Source organism: Notamacropus eugenii, chromosome 2 (assembly GCF_028372415.1).
Source record: "Notamacropus eugenii isolate mMacEug1 chromosome 2, mMacEug1.pri_v2, whole genome shotgun sequence".
Classification (NCBI taxonomy): domain Eukaryota; kingdom Metazoa; phylum Chordata; class Mammalia; order Diprotodontia; family Macropodidae; genus Notamacropus; species Notamacropus eugenii.
The window spans coordinates 101,777,767-101,793,230 of NC_092873.1; the positions used below are offsets into that span (position 1 = coordinate 101,777,767).

A 15,464-nucleotide genomic window follows, 5' to 3' on the forward strand; every position below is an offset into this window, starting at 1 on the left:
CCCAGATGTCGGTGCTTCCCTCTCTGGTAACTATGGTCAGACAGTTGGACCTGTCTGTTGATTTGTGATATATGTATTGATTATGGTCAGACAGAGGAAGCCATGTCTGTTACAGATCTTTGATTTCTCTGTATTTTCTTTGAAGTTCAGGGTACTGACTCCCCTGAACTAGGTGAATGATATATGTGCTTGGTTAAAGGAATGATACATGTGCTTGACTAAAGTGATTATTAACCCCTCAAAAGTTGCTTTTCCCATTATGAAGGCAGATCTAAGAACCTGTGATAGCAACCCCCTGTGTATGTTGAGGTGCTTACTGATACATTGGCATACCATGTATCATCAATATTTGTATATCCATATCATCAATATTTGTATACCCATCTTATTACTTATTAAAATTTAAGTTCTCCCCTCCCAACAAAAGAAAAAAAAATAAGTTCCTAGAGGGCAGGAACCCTTCTTCAAAATATGTAATCCCCTGTTGAGACTGACTCATTTTTTAGTTGTATCCAACTCTTTCTGAGCCCATTTGGGGTTTTCTTGACCAAGATACTAGAGATGTTTGCCATTTACTTCTCCAACTCATTTTACAGAGGAGGAAACTGAGGCAAACAGGATGGAGTGACTTGCCGAGGGTCACTCAGCTGGTACGTGTCTAAGGCCAGATTTGAACTCAAGAAGATGGATCTTCCTGACTCTATTATGCCACCTAGCTGCCCTACATAATCCCTTAGGCACTTTTAATAAATAGATTCAATAAAATTCCAGAATTAAAAGGGCTATCAGATATCATCTGGGCAAAACTATCTGAGGTGCAAATCCTTTTTGTAACTGCCCCAAGTTATTCAGCCTGTACTGAAACATATCCAATGACAGAGAAATTCTTCCTGAAACAGTCTATTCCATTTCTGGATAGTTCTAGCCAGGGGTGGAGAACCTGTGGCTTTGAGGCCACATGTGGCCCTCTTGGTCCTCAAGTGAGGCCATTTGACTGCATCTAAACTTCACAAAATGTGAGGCTTGGATACAGTCAAAGGACTGTACTTGAGGACCTAGAGGGTCACATGTGGCCTTGAGGCTGCAGGTTCCCCACCCCTGACCTAAGGCAATATGAACTTCTTTGGCCATCATATCACGTTACCAACTGTTGACTCCTGTAGTATTTGCAGTATTTTTCACACCACCTGTTTCACATACATCTAACTACTTCTCTACTCTTGTGAAATTTATTTTTTGAACCCATATGTGAAGCTTCACATTTATCCCAATTAATTTTCATCATGTTAGATATGCCTCTTCATTCCAACCTGTTGAGATCTTTTCAGATCCTGACTTTGCCATTTAAATATATAGTTATCCATCCTTCTTGTCTTCTAAAAATCCAATAAGCATGCTGCATCTTTATCCAATTCAACAAATATCTGTTGGTCAGCACTCTTATACAGAGCATAGTTCCAGGATCTAGGGAAGGGAGAAACTTTATACAAGCCATGAGATAGAGCAGATATGAAGAAAGCTAAAATACAACATTACCTGATCTTTGCATTAGAAAGTTGCAAAACTGGAAAGCAATTACCAGGAAGGCTTCATGGAAGAGGTGATATTGGGATGGGCTTTAAATAATAGCCAGGAATCCAACAAGTGAATCATAGTAACACTTGATATTTATTTATATAGCAGATTTTAAGATTTTCAAAGTGCTTTAAATGGTTGGTCTCATCTGAACCTCAAAACCACCCATGAGGTAGGTACTATGGGGGTAATGTTAACCCACTTATTACAGATGAGAAAACTGAGACTTAAAAAGGTTGATGACTTATTTGTGATCACATAACTAGTAAGTGTTAGAGCTAAGATATGAAGCCAGGCCTACCCTACTCAAGGTCCATCTCTCTGTCAGCTATATCAAATATAGAGAAATGCACAAACAAAAATGAGGAAATGGGAAAGGGAAGTTGGTACTCAGGAGGAATAAAGAGTCATTCAGTTTGACTGAGGCAAAGCATAATATGAGACAAGGCTGGAAAGGTCGGGTGAAATCTGACTGGGAAGGTCTTTGTACACCAGACAAAGGGATTTGAGCTTTCCTCCACAGGTGACCATAGCACAGGGGTGCTATCGTGACATATAGGAACTCAGGAGTGGTATCACACACATATATCTCCAGGGAGAAATCCAGCATGATGATGACCTTTTAGAAAAGGAGTTAACAAGCTAGAGCAGATCTAGAAAGGGAGATGGAGATGGTGATGGGACACCAAACCACAGTTTTAGAATTGATGGAAATAAATGAAGATGTTTGTCTCAGAGAAGAAAAGTTGTATTTTTTTTTATTACAGGTGTATTAAATACTTGAAGAGCCATATGAAAGGGGGGTTAATCTTGTTCTGTTTCACCCCAGAGGTAAGAACTAGGAACCATGAATGAAATTTTTTGGAAGCAAATTTCACATCAGAGTAAGGAAACATTTCTTAACAATGAGATGGAGAGATCACAGATTGAGAGCTGTCTAATAGTCACCTGCATTTGACAAATGAGGAAACTGAGGCCAAGAGTTGAAGTGATTTGCCCAAAATCACAATGGTAGTAAGCATTTAAGGCATTCCCTTGACCATGTGCTTGTTATGGCAGAGAAAAAATCAAAATAGTGGAGACAGCCAGTGTTTGGGGGGAGGTCTTAGGCTATGCACATCCTGGCTGTTTTTTGTTTTTTTCTCAAGGAATTTGGTGTCTGGTTGATAGTTTTACTTTCCACCTCAACCTCTGTCTTATACTTTGGAGACCAGTTTCCATGTTGATGTCTCTCAAACAGCCTTACTTCCTAGTTCACCAACCTCCTCCCTTCCTATGATCTTTGCCTTCACTCTACCTCAACTTCTCTGGGGGATGGTCATACCTTTGGTCCTACCAACATTCATGGCTGTTTCACTTTTTTTTTTTTGGAGAGAATTATGGTTAAGTGACTTGCCCAGGGTCACACAGTGAGTAAATGTCAAGTGTCTGAGGCCACCACATCCTCCTGACTGGATCCAGGACCAGTGTTCTATCCACTGTACCACCTAACTGCCCCAATTGTTTCACTTTTGAAAGCTATAACCCAAATATTCCTTTACTTGACCATAAGCTCCTGTTCTTCCATCTCTCCCTGTGCTGTACCCCTCCTAGACCAATTCTTAACCCTAGGGTTAGGGTTAAGCTCTATTTTGAGTTTTCTCTTTATCTCCAAATGCCTATTGATTATCTAGATGTCTGTGAGTTGCCTGGAACTCAACATTTCCAAAACAAAACTCCTTATCTTTTCCCTTCCTCCTAACTTCCCTATTTCTATCAAGGACACTACCATTTTTCTAGTCATCCAAGTTCTAAACCTAGGAATCATCCTTCACTCTCACTCACTCCCTCATCCCATCAAATCAACTGCCAAGTCTGTTTATTGTACCTTGACATCTCATCTGGACTATAACGATACCCTTCTAAATGGTCTCCCTGCACCAAGTCTTTTCATTTCCCAATGCATCTCCCACAGAACTGCTACATTGACTTACACAAGTCTTACCATGTTATTCCCCCTCTTGAGAAGCTCTAATAGCTGCATGTTGCCTTCAGGATAAAATACAAACTCCTCTGTTTGGTATTTAGAGGTCTTTACAGTCTAGCTCCAGATTATCCAGGATGATTGCACATTTTTATGTATAGCTAGTAGATAGAGTACTGGGCCTAGGATGAGGAAGACCCGAGGTTAAATCTAGCCTCAGATACCTACTAGTTGTGCAGCTAACCTCTCCCTACCTCAATTTCCTTCTCTGGAAAATGGGTATAACACTTCTCTCCCAGGGCTGTTGTAAGGATCCAGTGAGGCAATATTTGTAAAGCAATTTGCAGTTCTCAAAGTGCAATATAAACATGTAGTTGTAGTAGTAGTAGCAATAATAGTAGTGGTGGTAGTGGTGGTGGTGGTGGTAGTAGTAGCAGTAGTAGTAGGAGTAGTAGTAGTTCCCCTCATGTACTCTATACACCAACCAAACTGTCCTGCTTTCTTTTCCCTGCCTAAGACATTCCTTCTTTTACCCCTATGGCTTTGCATAAGATATCCACTATGTCCAGAATACTCTCTCTATCCATCTCCTCTTCTCTGGATCCCTTGCTTTCTTCAGGGAGTGCTATTTTCTTCACAAAGCATTTCTTAGATACCCTAGTTCTTTGTATCATCCCCAAATCACTCTGTATTGATTTTTTATCTTTCATATTTAGTTAACTGGGAACCTGTTATGTTTCCCCAGTATAAATGTAAATTCTTCAAGGACTATCTTAAAATAAAACATTTTCCCTGTCTGTCCTCTTAACACCTTTAGGAAAGACAGATGGGATTAGGTAGAGAGCATGGAAGTGTCCAACAGAAAAAAGAATGAGGATTACCCATCATCTTCAAGACCTCAGGCTTCAGATAGCAGGAGAGTAGTCAGACTGCTGAATAGTAGGAGAAATGGACCACTGTTCAGAGACAGCCTGTAGCAGGCCACAGCCCTGAATAATGTAGTGCATACCTTTATGTGTGTGCATGTTTTGTGTATAGGACTGTTTGCATGAGAGTAGTTAGGGTTGAATATGAGGAAAAACCTAGACCTGGTAAGGGCCAGAAAAGCAGAGCTGACCATGTTCACTTGAGTTCCCACAGTTTCTCCTCAAGTCCCCCAGTTTCATCCCAGGAAATGAATCTGAGCTGTTGCCACCATCACACCTGGCCTCCAGGAGGCACAGAGCCCATGAGCTGTCTCTTAGCCTATAAACACCATTTCCCCTTAACTCAGGCCTAGGCAGGTTTGGAAATTTTCAAGAGCTTTACTAGGTAAAATATTGGAAAATCAAATTAAAGGAGATTACAAAGTGTGAAAACAGACATGTTCATAGAGCAAAAAGTCTTTGTCTTATCATAACTACAAGCTAGCTACAGATAGGCTTTGTCTGATCGCCTCATTCTGGTTCTTCATAGTCCTGTCTCCAGGATCCTGTGTGACCCAGAAGATTCTGGTCCTGAATTTCAAGCTATTTCTGGCATCAGAGACATAACTAACATGGGCTAATGAAGCTTTGCCCTAGAGCGGTGACATGGGAGGGTATCATCCATCATTCTCACACTTCATCTTGTGGTTCATCCAAGTGCTTCCTTCCTCCTCCGCCCCGCACCCCATACCTTGGACTATTCTCTGCCCCTTCCCCATTTGAATTTATGCCAAGTATAATAATAGACTTTTCTGACACTGACCTTGTTCCTCCCTCTACTCCCACTCTATGATCTTAATCTTAGTGCCTTCCCTCTGAGAAAATTTCCAATATATCCTGTATATCTATATCCATCTATATCTATATATGTACAGATATAGATAGATATCCTGGTATATGTATCTTGTATATATATCCTGTATATATCTTGTGTCTACATACTGGTGTGCATGTTGTCTCCCCCACTAGACTGTGGACTCCATGAGAAGAGAGACTATCTTTTGCATTTCTTTGTATCCTGCAACACTTAGCATGGTACTTAACGCATAGTAGGCACTTTATAAACACTTGTCAAAAATAAGTAATATGGAAATGTTTTACATGATTGCATATGTATAACCTATATCTGATTACTTACTCTCTCAAGGAGAAGGGAGGAGAAGGAGGGAGGGATAGAATTTGGAACTCAAAACATAAAAAAAGTTTAAAATTGTTTTATTATATAATTAGGGAAAAATAAAATATTTTTATTTTTTTTTAATTTTTTTGAAAATACTAAGTTTTACTCATACCCCATTGGTAAATAATAAACTTTTTTTAAGGTTTGCAAATTGATTTTTTAAAATTTATTTATTTAACTTTTAACATTCATTTTCACAAAATTTTGGGTTCCAAATTTTCTCCCCATTCCTCCCTTCCCCCCACCCCAAAACGCTGAGCATTCTAATTGCCCCTATCACCAATCTGCCCTCTCTTCTAACATCCCTCCCTTCCCTTGTCCCCATCTTCTCTTTTGACCTGTAGGGCCAGATAACTTTCTAAACCACATTACCTGTATTTCTTATTTCCTAGTTGTATGCAAGAACAGTACTTGACAGTTGTTCCTAAAACTTTGCGTTCCAACTTCTCTTCATCCCTCGCTCTCCACCCATTCCCTTTGGGAAGCAAGCAATTCAATATAGGCCGTGTAGTTTTGCAAATGACTTCCATAATAGTCATGTTGTGTAAGACTTACTATAGTTCCCTCCATCCTATCCTGCCCCCCATTGCTTCTGTTCTGTCTTTGGATCCTGTCCCTCCCCAAGAGTGTTGACTTCAAATTGCTCCCTCCTCCCACTGCCCTCCCTTCCATCATCCCCCCCACCCTGCTTATCCCCTTCTCCCCCACTTTCCTGTATTGTAAGATAAATTTTCATACCAAAATGAGTGTGCATTTTATTCCTTCCTTTAGCCGAATTGATGAGAGTAAGCTTCATGTTTTTCTCTCACTTCCCCTTTTTCCCTCCACTGAAAAGTCTTTTACTTGCCTCTTTTATGAGAGATAATTTGCCCCATTCCATTTCTCCCTTTCTCCTCCCAATATATTTCTCTCTCACTGCTTAATTTCATTTTTTTTTAAAGATATAATCCCATCCTATTCAATTCACTCTGTGCTCTGTGTGTGTGTGTGTGTGTGTAATCCCACCAACTACTCAGATACTGAAAAGTTTCAAGAGTTACAAATATTGTCTTTCCATGTAGGAATGTAAACAGTTCAACTTTAGTAAGTCCCTTATGACTTCTCTTTGCTGTTTACCTTTTCATGCTTCTCTTCATTCTTGTGTTTGAAAGTCAAATTTTCTTTTCAGCTCTGGTCTTTTCATCAAGAATGCTTGAAACTCCCCAATTTCATTGAAAGACCATTTTTTCTCCTGAAGTATTATACTCAGTTTTGCTGGGTAGGTGATTCTTGGTTTTAGTCCTAGTTCCTTTGACTTCTGGAATATCCTATTCCATGCCCTTTGACCCCTTAATGTAGAAGCTGTTAGATCTTGTGTTATCCTGATTGTATTTCCACAATACTTGAATTGTTTCTTTCTAGCTGCTTGTAATATTTTCTCCTTGACCTGGGAACTCTGGAATTTGGCCACAATGTTCCTAGGAGTTTCTCTTTTTGGATCTCTTTCAGGTGGTGATCGGTGGATTCCTTGAATACTTATTTTGTCTCTCCTGGATCTATTTTCCAGGTCAGTTGTTTTTCCAATGAGATATTTCACATTATCTTCCATTTTTTCATTCTTTTGGTTTTGTTTTGTGATTTCTTGGTTTCTCATAAAGTCGCTAGCCTCCATCTGTTCCATTCTAATTTTTAAAGAACTATTTCCTTCAGTGAGCTTTTGAACCTCCTTTTCCATTTGGCTAATTCTGCTTTTTAAAGCATTCTTCTCCTCATTGGCTTTTTGAACCTCTTTTGCCAATTGAGTTAGCCTATTTTTCAAGGTGCTATTTTCTTCAGCATTTTTTTAGGTCTCCTTTAGCAAGGTGTTGACCTGCTTTTCATGCTTTTCTTGCATCTCTCTCATTTCTCTTCCCAGTTTTTCCTCCACCTCTTTAACTTGATTTTCAAAATCCTTTTTGAGCTCTTCCATGGTCTGAGCCCAGTGAATATTTATTCTGGATGTTTGGGATACAGAAGCCTTGACTTGTATGTCTTTCCCTGATGGTAAGCCTTGTTCTTCCGCATCAGAAAGGATGGGAGGAGATATCTGTTCACCAAGAAAGTAACCTTCTATAGTCTTATTTTTTTTCCCTTTTTTGGGCATTTTCCCAACCAGTTACTTGACTTTTGGGTTCTTTGTCAAGAGTAGGGTATACTCTGGGAATGTGTGAGATCTCAGTTCCTCCAAGGTGGCACAATCAAGCGTGTACTGGTCTGGACGCAGAGAGGGATTTTTATGCCCATAATTTTAGCAGATACCTCTCCACAACCACTTGGCCTCCAGTTCCCAAGTCAGCACTGGGGGCTGATTTGCAGATAAGCTGGATGGGCAGGGCTGCCATTCAGTGTGAGACAAAGACCAGCTCTCCCAGGGCCTCCACCCAGGGCGGAGGCAAGACTCAGCTCTTCAATGCCCCCAGGGGTTTTTACGCTCCAACAATGGAGCTTCCTTATGGGCTGTGGTGTGGGCTCTGTGGCTGCTGCCTGATGCTGGAGCTATGGGAAAGCCCTTCTTTCCTAGCCTGCTGATTAAGCCCCATCACTGATCTTTGGTGCCTGTGAACCAAGGGATCTGAGGCCCAGCTATTGCAACTGGAGATTCCCCCCCCCCCCCCCCACCAGGTATCCTCCTCCCAGAGTCTCGTGGCGCTGAACCACTTGGCCAAGGCTGGGCTGGGCTCTGCACTCAGCTCCGTGTCTGGCTCAACCGATGTTTCCATGGGCCTTTCAAGTCACCATGGGCTGGAAATCTCCTCCACTCTGTTGTTCTTCACTTCTGCTGCTCCAGAATTTGTTGAGAATCCCTCTCTACAGGTATTTTATGGGCTGTGGGGAGGACCCTCCGTAAGTGTGTCTTTCTAGTCCACCATCTTGGCTCTACCCCAAATAAAATATTTTTTAAAAATTGGTAAATTATTGTTGACTTGACTCCATATCTCTGGTTTATAAAATCACAGGGTTGGGTTAATTGACCCCAAAGATTCCTTCCAATAGCTCAATCATATGATCCTAGAAAAACTGTCTTTATTCTTGGTCCTTTTCTCGTTAACCAACTAGATTTGCCTTAAGTATATTCATTAGCTAGTCATTAGACTGGGTTCCATCCTTAGGGCAAACTTAACTCTTCACCTGTTTGTCCTAGGATAGCATCTATGCCTAGTTAGTCTGTTTTTATGGAGCCCCAATGACCAGAGCTTAACAGCTAGCACCCATATAGACTTTATGGTTTACTTGCTTTGTTCCATTTGACCTTCACCACTTCTCTGTGGGGTAGGTAGTGCAAGCATTATTTTTTTTCTCATTTTATGAGTGAGGAAACTGAGGGCTAGTGATTTGCTCAGTCTTTTCCATCTCTTATCCTTATGGATGGCAGTGAAGTACATTAAAAATTCTGGACTTGGAGTCCAAGGATCTGGGTTCACTGTGCCTCTGACACTTGTCATCTATGTGATGTGGGACATTTAACTTTTGGGCCTCATTTTCCTTATTCCATAAGATGAAGGACTTGGACTCTAGCAACCTTGGAGTTATGGGCCTATGATTTGATGTTCCATGAAGACTCCACAGCAGAAGGGCTCTTCTCTGTATCTTCTTGTACTTTTGAAATGGCAGAGTATTGTATTTCTGAAGTGCCTCAAAACTTGGATGGAGGCAGAAGTATCTAAGTAGGTAATTGGATTGGATAGAGACATGGGTAGAACATCAAAACCCTACTAGGAATCAGGAGGCTTTCATATTGGTTGAGGATGAATCAGGAATTGTAGAACTGGCTAATGAGCTGGCTCCAGCCTACCTAGGTGGGAGAAATCCAAATCAGTGCTGGGGCTAAAGGTTGAGGGTACAGATTATGCCATTTTCTTCTGAAGCCCATGAGGCCTCACTCCAGGGCTGCAGGAACTCATAGGTGAAGACAGAAAAGCTTTGAATTGAAATATTATCAGAGTTGGTTATTTAATTGGGAGGAGGGGGGTGGAAGATAAGAGGAAGAGCTAGATGGCTCAATAGATAGAGCACTGGGACTAAAATAAGGAAGACCTGAGTTCGAATCCAGCCTCAGACACTTACTACCTGTGTGACCCTGGGCAAGTCACTTAATATCTGTTTGCCTTAATCCACAGGAGAAGGAAATGGCAAACCACTCCAATATCTTTGCAAAGAAAACCTCATGGACAGTACAGTCCACTGGGTCAAGTAGAGTCAAATGTGACTGAACAAAAAGGGTAACCTAGGCAGCTGAAATGTAGAAGGCTCTAACAACTTGCCTGCTCTTTCTGCAAGCTGAAATGATTAAGGGGAAGAGAAGAAAACAAGCATTTATTAAGCACCTACTATGTGCCAAGCACAGTGCTAAGCTTTACAAATATTATCTCATTTGATACTGGTTTAGCACTTGCTGAGCAAATTAGTGAGATTGAAGAGAGGGGGGAACTAGAATCTAAGGGAAGGTGTCTTCAATTGCCTATTAGACAACTGGGAAACAGCTGAACAGATTGTGGAATATGACCTCAGTAGAACATTATGTCAGAAATGACCAGAGGGACAATTAGAGATCTGAGAAGAGCAGACACCCAGGAAAACAACTTGTATGAGGGCAACAAAATTTAGAGAAAAATAACTTTTAAAGACTTGAGGACTCTGATCAAAGCAATAACCAAGCATGTTAGTCATATGGGAACTATAATGAATAATAATAATAGCTAACATTTAGATAACACTTACTAGATGCCAGGCACTGTGTTGAGTGTTTTATGTTTATGGTCATCTCATTTAATTCTCAGAACAACCCTGGAGAATAGGTACTATTTTATATCCCCATTTTACAGATAAGGAAACTGAGGCAGAGGTTAATTTACTTGCCCTGGATAGCACAGCTAGTAAGTGTCTGAGACCAGATCTGAACTTTGATCTTCCTAACTTCAAGTCTGGAGCTGTATCCACTTAGCCACCTACCTACTCCCCATAAGAAAGAAGGTTACCTACCTCACCAACTAGTGATGGATACAAGGGAAAGAGACATCTGTTTTTGGACATGGTAACTGGGTGGACACATTTGGTACCACTAAGCTTATTTGTTAAAAGAAGTTTTTCTATTTTTTTTTCTCTTGGTTCATGGGAGAAGATATCAGAGGATAGAGTAGTAGCAATGATGATGCAATAAAAAAAGGAACATTGTGAATTTTTTTTTGATGCACAAAAGAAAACAGAAGAAAGTTCAAAAGGAAGCACTAACAAGCATGACAGTTTTGAAAGTAACATGTAGAATTTATTATATACATCTTTTAAAGCAAGCAGTATGGAGATTCATAGTTTTGTATAGAATCTGGTTTTTTTATTCTACGATGTATATGAGAACATTTTTTTTATTGCTGTTTAATTTCAGATAAATGTCTAACCACTAAAAAAAAAAAAAAAATGAAAATAGGTTAAGTACAAGCAGGGTACATTCCCCTGCCCCAAGTGGGATCAAGACTCTGCAGAATTCCAGATCACTAATGGAGGGGACCTATAGGGTATCTTTTGCCTCTGACTCCTCCTTCAACTGAATTATACAAGTATAGTGCCAATGTGATATTCACAGTGCCTACGGCAGCCATGAATATCCTGATGCAATTCTGAAGTGAAATACAACAGACTCTCCACGTAGAAGACAGAACCAAAACATTTATTCAAATACCAGAAAGCCATATCCATCATAGTAACAAAAACACTATACACAATAACAATGCAGAGAATAACTCCATCCCCAAGCTATCCCCCTGCTAGCCTTCCCACAAACCAACTTCATTAAACAAATCACAAGTAGGCTCTTTCACTCACACTAGTCAACTGTTTGCTTGCCTGTATCCTTCCTAGCTCTGACCACTTTCACCAAATTTCCTCTCAGCCCTGCTCTAGCTCTGCCTCTTCCTGTTTCACCCTTTCTGTTCTACCTGTTCAGCGAGCTCCTCCCACAACAGGCTCCATGTGACTCAGATTTCCATGTAACCCAGGGAGGTCACATGGATCTATTAATGGGAAAGATTTTCCCATTTAAATTATCATTACAACAAGTCACCCACCCTAATTATTACCACTTTGAGGACTCTGGGAGTGGTTTATTTTCTTTTATTTACATTTCCAAATCCTTTGCCTTGGTTCATTCATTTTAAATTTGTATGACTTTTCCTCTCTTCAAATAAATCCTAGACCACATATGCTTGTGGGATTAAGTATGTGGCAGGCAGAGGAAAAGAGAACATTGGTTATACTGACAAGAGATGTTGTCATTGTTTGTCCTTTGTTCTTGAAGATGGTCAAGGCATCAGGGAAGTGATGTCATGGCATGCAAGTGAATTGGATTTAAGTGAGGGAGGGCTGTGCAGTCACCAGCCTCACTTTGTCCTTCAGAGCCATCTGGATCTAGTGGTGAGTTGTAGATCAAGACAACTGGAGATGGTCCTGGATGCAGTGGGACACCTTGACCTTTTTAAGCTAGGGTTTTAACAAGGCTCAATTTGACTGAGACAATGACCATTTAGTGATTAAGATTAGCTAAGAAATGAGGCTGTGAATGGCACCTTTATCTAGTCAAAAAAAAAAAAATCAATCTGGGAAGGGAAGACCTTCAGAGCTTCTGGCCAAAACAGAAACAACTGCTATTTACATTCACTCTGAGTCAATCTGGGTCCAAACAATGACTAAATTGGGATTGGTGTGGGACCTGTTGTTGGCCAATCAATGAGAGCTGTAAGACTGCACCGTGAAGAAAAAAAAACAAGGTTTCAGCATTCAAAATTTATATTCCTTTGGGCAGAGGACCTGCAGGTAACAGTATAGTACTCCATGAGGAAGGAAGGAAGGAAGGAAGGAAGGAAGGAAGGAAGGAAGGAAGGAAGGAAGGAAGGAAGGAAGGAAGGAAGGAAGGAAGGAAGGAAGGAAGGAAGGAAGGAAAGAAAGAAGGGAGGGAGGGAGGGAAAAAAAGAAGAAAGAAACAAAATAAGTGCACAAGAGCACAAGAGGAGGGGAGAAGTACTTCAGAAATTGATGCGGCAGATCACAAAATTATGGAATCTTGGGGTTAAGAGATTTTACAAGTCCTATAGTCCAGTCCCAACTAGAATAAAAATCCCTTTACATCATAAAGAAATAACTCCCTTTTCTGTAACACTTTAAGATTTGCAAAGTCCTGGTCATACAACAGCCCTATGAGGTAAGCAATGGAAACGTTATGATCCCCATTTTACAAATGAAAGTTCATACAGTGACTATAGTTGGAGTTATGCTATGAACCCAGGCTTTCTGACTCTAAAACATGTGCTTTTTAAAAATTTCATACTAAAAGAACTCTGGCACTGGATAAAAAAAGCCAGTCCCAGTCAGGAAGACCTGAGTTCAACCAGATCCAGGCTCTGACTCATACTGACTATGTCACCCTAGGCAAGTCACTAAATTTTTCAGTGTTCTAAGAAACTCTGAATTTCAAAAGAGTTACTTACCTGGATTGAGCAACTAGATGGCACAGTGGATACAGTACCAGACCTGGAGTTTTCCTGAGTTCAAATCTGGCCTCAGACACTTACTAGTCGTGTGATCCTGGGGAAATCACTTCACCCTGTTTGTCTCATAGTTTCCTCATCTGTAAAATGAATTGGAGAAAGAAATGACAAACCATGCCAGTATCTTTGCCAAGAAAACTCCAAATGAGGTCATGAAGAGTCCTACACAACTGAATATCAACTGATGTGAATTGGTAGAAGGCATTCATCTGGAGTTATCTATATTACTGAAATGACAAATTTAGTCCAAAAACAAAGCTTCCTGATAAGTGGTCATTCAAACTCCAGCCCATTGCACTTTAAATCTATCTCTAACTCCATCAAGCCAAAGTTTGTCCGACGGGGGAGTCAAGCAGCCTCTGGGGCTAGGAAGGTCATGTGGCTGGTTGCTAGGAGTTGGACCAATAATTAAAGAAAGTTTAGAAAGCAGGGGAAAGGTGAAAACCCTGGGGCCAAAGGACAAAGGTCCCTTATGTTCATTCAAAGGAAAAGCTGGGCTCCCTGGGTCAGCAACTCCTAGAATCCAGGACCAGCTCTTTCACATGTGATTAGTAACTACAGGAGGTTCCCAACTGTCTGAGAGCTGAACTACCCAAAGGATGGATGCATGTGTGTGTGTGTGTGTGTGTGTGTGTGTGTGTGTGTGTGTGTGTGTGTGTGTGTGTGTAAGAGAGAGAAAGGGTGAAAGATGTGTGTGTGTGTAAGAGAGAGAAAGGGTGAAAGATGTGTGTGTGTGTGTAAGAGAGAGAAAGGGTGAAAGATGTGTGTGTGTGTGTGTGTAAGAGAGAGAAAGGGTGAGAGAAAGAGAAAAGGGGAAAGAGAGAGAGAAAAAGAGAGAGAGAGAAGGAAAAGAGAGGGTGCAAAGGGAGATAGAGAGAGATTTAGGGAACAAAAAAAAAAAAAAAGAAAGAGAGGGCATTCTAATAGAAATAATGAGAACTTTGCTACAAAGTGGAAAGCACACTGGATTTGGAGTCAGAAGACCAGGGTCTCTGAGCCCTAGTTTCCTCCTCTCAGATTCCTTTCAATTCTAAAGTCCCATGATTCCATGTGAAAGGCCTATGACTCTAATAACTACAAAAAGAGAGTAAAAATGATTCATGCAAAAAAACCCTCTAAGTCACAGGATTCATTAGTTCATGTGAGTTGGCCCGGATCTGCCTTATCCTGCTCTGCCCAGAGGTTTCCCTCTCCTTTCTCAGAGGAAAAAAATTCCTTTCCCTCTTCCTCATTCTTCAACACACACACACACACACACACACACACACACACACACATACATATGCACACACACGCACACACACACACACACACACACACACACACACACACACTCTCAAGGAGTGAGGCAGATGGGCTCCCTAGAAAGGCAGGTAGTCTAGCGGGTAGGTTAGGGCATGTGTGGTTCTGGTCCATTGAACCAACCCACTCAGAGCAAGTTCAGAACTAGCCACCACCCCACACCTACCTACACCTCAAAACTCAGTGTGACCCAGTCCAGCATTCTGAGGTTAGAATATGGTGGAACATTGGCTCCCCAGGAAAAGAGACCATGATCACACAGCCATGTTGGGTGGAGGTGTAAAGAATGAGACTGAGGGGGAAAAAAGCAAGTATCTCATCAGGTTATTTTCCTCTCTCATATTTCTCAGTCATTCCTTCTTTTCCATTCCCCACAATCCTACCTCTCAGCATCTCATATACTTTAAATCAAGGCCTAGATCATTGGCATTAGAATCCTTGTCTCTAGTCACTCTCAATATCCAATCTGTCCAGAAAACCACCTAATAAAAGCTTTTTCATTCATTTTTTCATTCGCCATATGACCCAGTTGCTCATCCCCTCTCCCCACTGAAATAACTTTGCATTCACTTTGAATGTATTTTCTATTTGGGCAAATACATAAGTTAAGAAGATCATAGGATCATAGACTGAGACCTAGAAGAGACCTTAGAAGTCACTGAATCTAACTCCCTCACTCTACAAATGAAGAAATGAGGTGAGGAAGTTAAATGACTTGTCCATGGTTACATAGTTCTTAAGTATCTGAAACAGGATTTGAACTCAGTTCTTCTAGACAAAGAACTACAAACTCCAAGACCAGGACCACCTGTGGCCAGCAATATTCCTTTATTCATCCAGAATCAGATTAAAATGTAATTGAAAAAAGCTGCAAAATAAATAAAAATACAATAAAACATGTTGTTGTCATCCAGTCATTTTTTCAG

The 15,464-nt window shown here is 40.8% G+C and overlaps 1 long non-coding RNA gene across 1 annotated transcript in view; it reads right to left on the minus strand.

Annotated features, from left to right (window-relative positions):
* LOC140526118 (uncharacterized) overlaps window positions 1-15,464 on the minus strand; it is a 310,915-nt gene that overhangs the window by 194,966 nt on the left and 100,485 nt on the right. Inside the window, exon 2 of the long non-coding RNA XR_011974249.1 lies at window positions 13,177-13,316. This is a non-coding gene — a long non-coding RNA (uncharacterized lncRNA). The remainder of the gene's footprint in view (window positions 1-13,176; window positions 13,317-15,464) is intronic.